Genomic DNA, 6,000 nt, shown 5'->3' on the forward strand with positions numbered 1-6,000 from the left:
GGCCGAGCATACTAACTTGAGAAACTCCTGCAGTGATGTTCTAGGTTTGGGGTGATTGACCACTAAGAATTACAAACATAAGAACCCGGAGTAAGAGTCGGCCATCTGGCCCTTTCAGCCCGCTCCGCCATTCAAAAAGATCATGGCTGATCTTTTCCCAGCCTCAGCTCTACTTACCCAGCCTCTCACCATAACCCTGAATTCCTTTACTCTTTAAAAACATTATCTTAGCTTTAAAAGCATTCAGTGAGGAAACCTCAACTACTGCGGGAATTCTACAAATTCACAACCCTCTGGGTGAAGAAATTCCTTCTCAGTTCAGTCCCCCTAATTTTGAGGCAATACCCTCTTGTTCTAGTTCCACTCGCCAGTGGAAACATTCTCCCTGCTTCAATCTCATCTATTCCCTTTATGATTTTATATATTACTGTAAAATTTCTACCCTCCGCGCCCCCCCTCCCATTCTTCTAAATTCTAACAAATATAATCCCAGTCGACTCAGTCTCTCCTCAGAAAGCAATCCCCTCAAATCAGGAACCTAGTGAACCTTCCCTTTAGTGCCAGTATCTCCTTTCTCAAGTAAAAAGACCAAAACTGCACGCAGTACTCTAGGTGTGACCTCACCAGCACCCTACATAGCCGTAACATATCCTCTCCACTTTTAAACTCGATCCCTCTACCAATAAAGGACAATATACCATTTTTTAAGATTAGATTAGATTCCCTATGGTGTGGAAATAGGCCCTTTGGCCAAACCAGTCCACACCGACCCTCCGAAGAGTAACCCACCCAGACCCCTTTCCCTCTGACTAATACACCGAACACTGTGGGCAATTTAGCATAGCCAATTCACCTGCCCTGTGGGAGGAAACCCACAAAGACACGTGAGAATGTGCAAACTCCACACAGACAGTTGCCCGAGGCTGGAATTGAACCTGGGACCCTGTGCTGTGAGGCAGCAGTGCTAGCCACTGAGCCACCGTGCTGCCCATTGCCTTAGTATTTACCTGTTGCACCCGCAGACCAGCCTTCTGCAATTTATGCACAAGGACACCAAAGTGTCTCTGCACAGCAATTTATTGCAAATTTTACCATTCGAATAACAGTCCTTTTTACTATTATTGCTACTAAAATAGATGACTTCACATTTACCAACATTTTACTCCATCTGCCAGAACTTCACACACTCACTTGAACGATCTATGTGCCCCTAAACATTTGTTATCTGCAAACTTTAACACACTACATGTGGTCCTCAACTCCACACCATCTGAGCAAATTGTAAACAATTGTGGTCCCAACACTGGTCCAATAGGCTGAAGAGTGGCAGATGGGGTTTAATTTAGATAAATGCTGCATTTTGGGAAAGCAAATCTTAGCAGGACTTATACACTTAATGTTCTGATCCGAGGGAGTACTGCTGAACAAAGAGACCTTGGAGTGCAGGTTCATAGCTCCTTGAAAGCAGAGTCACAGGTAGATAGAATAGTGAAGAAGGCATTTGATATGCTTTCCTTTATTGGTCAGAGTATTGAGTACAGGAGTTGGGAGGTCATATTGCGACTGTACAGGACATTGGTGAGGCCACTTTAGCAATATGGCATGCAATTCTGGTCTCCTTCCTATCGGAAAGATGTTCTGAAACTTGAAAGGGTTCACGAAAGATTTACAAGGATGTTGCCAAGGTTGGAGGATTTGAGCTATAGGGAGAGGATGAATAAGCTAGGACTATTTTTCCCTGAAGCATTGGAGGCTGAGGAGTGACCTTGTAGAGGTCTAGAAAATCATGAGGGGCATTGATAGGGTAAACAGACAAGGTCTTTTCCCTGAGGTGGGGGAGTTCAGAACTAGAGGGCATAGGTTTAGGGTGAGAGTGGAAAGATATGAAGAGACCTAGGGGCAATCTTTTCACACAGAGGATGGTGCATGTGTCGAATGAGCTGCCAGAGGAAGTGGTGGAGGCTAGTATAATTGCAACATTTTAAAGGCATCTGGATGGGTGCATGAATAGGAAGGATTTGTAGGGATATGGGCTGGGTGCTGGCAGGTTGGACTAGTTTGGGTTGGGATATCTGGTCAGCATGGATGAGTTGGACTGAAGGATCTGTTTCCTTGCTGTACATCTCTATGACTCAATGATCCCTGAGGCACACCACTATCATCGATTGCCAACCAGAAAAGCATTCAATTATCCCCATTCTTTGCTTTCTGTTCATTAACCAATCCTCTATTCATGCTAGTGGATTGCCTGTAACACCTTCATCTTATGCAGCAGCCTTTTGCTTGACACCTTGTTGAATGCCTTTTGGAAATCTAGATATATCACATCTACTGGGTCCACATTATTCAGTGCAATTATAATGGCTTCATGGAATTCCAAAAGATTAATTAAGCATGACCTGTTGTGCCTGCCAAATGGGACAATTTCTATCGAGATGCTTTGCTATTTCTTCTTGACAGTAGACTCGAGCATCTTGCCCACTACATATGTTAACCTAACTGTCCTATAATTCCTCATTTTTTCTCTACCTCGCTTCTTAAACAGTGGCACCACATTTGCTGTTTTCCAATCTGCTGGAACTGCCCCAGAGTCCAGCTAAGTTTAGAAAATTACCAAGAGTGCCATGTCTTTTAGTCCCCTCGGATGCAATCCGTAAGGGCCAGGAGACTGGTCTACCCTGATATCCGTAAGTTTGTCCAACATTGACCTTTTTGTGCTGCCTCACAGCGCCAGAGACCCGGGTTCAATTCCCGCCTCAGGCGACTGACTGTGTGGAGTTTGCACGTTCTCCCCGTGTCTGCGTGTGTTTCCTCCGGGTGCTCCGGTTTCCTCCCACAGTCCAAAGATGTGCAGGGTCAGGTGAATTGGCCATACTAAATTGCCCATAGTGTTAGATAAGGGGTAAATGTAGGGGTATGGGTGGGTTTCGCTTCGGCGGGTCGGTGTGGACTTGTTGGGCCGAAGGGCCTGTTTCCACACTGTAATCTAATCTAATCTAATCTAATCTAATTATTTCTGGGTCCTCACTGCAACAGGCTGGAGGAGAAATTGCGGGGGGACCTGGCTGATAATTTTGCATCATTGTTAGCCATGGGTGAGGTCAGAGAAGAGTGGAGGGTGACAAATGTTATTGTGTTAGTGTTCACAGTACAAGATACCAGTACCACGCCAGTAACTGACAAGGAGATGAAGGGAGATGTTATAGAGTTCTGCAGCATAGAGGCAGGCCCTTTAGCCCAAACTGTTCTATGCCAACAAAAATGTCCATCCAATCCCATTTCCCTGTAATTGGCCAATTATTATTCAACAATGGCTGCAAAGAAAAACCTGGGAAATACAGATCAGTAAGATTTAATCTGTGGTAGGTAAACTACTTGAAAATTCTGAGAGATATGATTTACATGCATTTGGAAAGACAGGGTTTGATATGGAATAGTCAGCATACCTTTGTGTGTGTGTGTGTGTGTGTGAGGTCTTGTATTTTGGAAAGACAAATCAAGGTAGGAGTTTCATGGTGAATCATAAAGCCTTAAGGAGTGTAGTGGAACAGAGGGAACTTGGAGTTCAAGTTCACAGTTCTGTCAAAGTGGAGTAATAGGTATACAGCAGTGAAGAAGGCTTTTGGCATACTGGCCTTCATTAGTCAGGGCATTGAGTATCGAAGTTGGGAAGTTATGTTGCAGTTGCACAGGACATTGGTGAGGCCGCACTTGGAGTAGTCTGTTCAGTTTTGGTCACCTTGTTATAGAAAGGATGTTACTAAAGTGGAAAGAGTGCAGAAGAAATTTACAATGATGCTACCAGGACTCAGTGGTCTGAGTTATACGTAGACAAACTAGGACTTCACTCTTTAGAGCATAGGAGACTGAGGGGGGATTTTATAGAACTGTATAAGATTATGAGAGGAACAGGTTGGGTGAATGCACTGAGTCTTTTTCCCAAGGTTGGGGAATGGAGGATCAGAGGGCATCAGTCTAATGTAAGAGGAGAAAGAATAAAAGGGAACTGGAGGAGCAATGTTTTTGTACAGAGGGTGGTATGCACATGGAATGAGATGACAGCAGAAGTGGTTGAGGAAGATACATTAGCAATACTTAAAAGGCGTTTAGACAAGTACATGGACAGGAAATGATTAGAAGGATATGGGCCAATTACAGGGAAATGTGATTGGATGGACCTTTTTGTTGGCATTGAAGAACTTGGGCTAAAAGGCCTGTCGCTGTGCTGTAGGACTCCATGACACCTCCCTTCGTCTCCTTGTCAAATACTGGTATGGTACTTGTATCTTGCACTGAGAATATTAACACAAAATACCTGTTCAATGCTTCGGCCAATTCCTCATTATCTCAATGTGAAATCCCCCTTCTTACACTCTAAAAGACCAATGTTTACCTTAGCTAGTCTTCTTTGCTTTATATATTTGAAGACATTTTTGCTGTCTGTTTTTATATTCTGAGCTACTTTAATCTCATACTCTATCTTACTTTCTTTATAGTTTTTTTTTGTGCTTTTCTGATGACCTTTAAAGTTTTCCCAATCCTCTAGCTTCCCACTGCTCTTTGCCACTTTGTGTGCCTTCTCTTGTAACTTGAGAGCCTCACTTACTTCCTTAGTCACCCATGACAGATTAACCTCGTTTTCAGTGGTGTATACTGTTGTGGAGCACCTTGGAAAATTGCTTTGAAAGTCCTCCACTGTTCAGCAATTGTCCCACTATAAAGTCTGCTAACTCCTCCGTCATCCTATTGTAGTCTCCCTTGTTTGAGCACAGGACTCTGGTATTGGATTTTTATCTTTCTTTCCATCTGTCTTCTAAATTCAACCATACTGTGATCACTCCTTCCAATAGGATCTTTAACTATGACATATTTAATTAATCCCGTCTTATTACACAGGACCAGATCTAGAGTAGTTTAGTCCCTCGTCAGTTCCATTACATACTGTTCAAGAAAACCATTGTGGATACATTCAATGAACTCCTCCTCAAGACTCTATTCACCAACGTGGTTTCACCAATTGACATGTAGTTTAAAGTCCCCCATGATAATTACCAAACCATTTTTACAGGAATTAGTTATTTCTATGTTCACTTCCCTCCCCAGTGTGATGTTATTTGGTGCCGTATAGACTTCGCCACATAGTGACTTATTTTTCTTTGCATTTCTATTTGTCACTCAAATGGATTAAACCTTATTCTTCATGGAACCTATTTCACCATAGCTCTAATATCATCCTTAAATATCAGAGTTACACCACCCCCTTCCCTTTCTGTCTGTCCTTCCAAACAGTCTGATAAGCCCTGGATGTTTGACTCCCAGACCTGACCATCTTGCGATCCTGTTCCATAATAGCTTCTAAATCATACTAATTCACAATGAACTGATCTACCTTGTTTTGAATGCCACGAGCATTTAGGTAAAGTGCCTTTATGCTCATTTTTTACACCTTTTTGAATTCTACTAATTTCCACTAATACCTCCTGACTTGTCCTTCCTTTTAACGTCTTTCATAGTCTTGGATGTAGTTAAACCTTTCTGCACACACGCTAATCTGCTGCTTTCCTTTCTATTTACCATGATACTTCCTGTCGCTCCCCCTCCCCCCCACCCCCAACCCACCCTCCATCACTAAAGTCGTAGTGATCACCTCATTTCTCCTTTTCACGAGAACACTGGTTCCAGATCATTTCAGGTGGAGACCGTCCCAATAGTACAGATCCCTCCTGTTCCAAAACTGATGCCAATGCCCCAAGAAACGGAGCCCCTCGTTCCCACACTACTCTTTTAGGAATGTGTTTAATTCCCTAATTTTCTTTTACCGAAACCAATTTCCACATGGCTCATGTAGTAATCTGGAGATTATAACCCTTGAGGACCTGTTCCTTAAGTTTGTTCCCCGTGCTTAATAATCCCCAAACAGGTCATTCGTCCTCACTTTGCCTATGATGTTTATATAAATGTGAACCAGACTAATTGGAGTTGAAACTTTATTGCTGGAAC

This window comes from Chiloscyllium plagiosum, unplaced genomic scaffold, assembly GCF_037043375.1.
Source record: "Chiloscyllium plagiosum isolate Xiang-an unplaced genomic scaffold, Cpla_swu_hap1 HiC_scaffold_49, whole genome shotgun sequence".
Lineage (NCBI taxonomy): Eukaryota > Metazoa > Chordata > Chondrichthyes > Orectolobiformes > Hemiscylliidae > Chiloscyllium > Chiloscyllium plagiosum.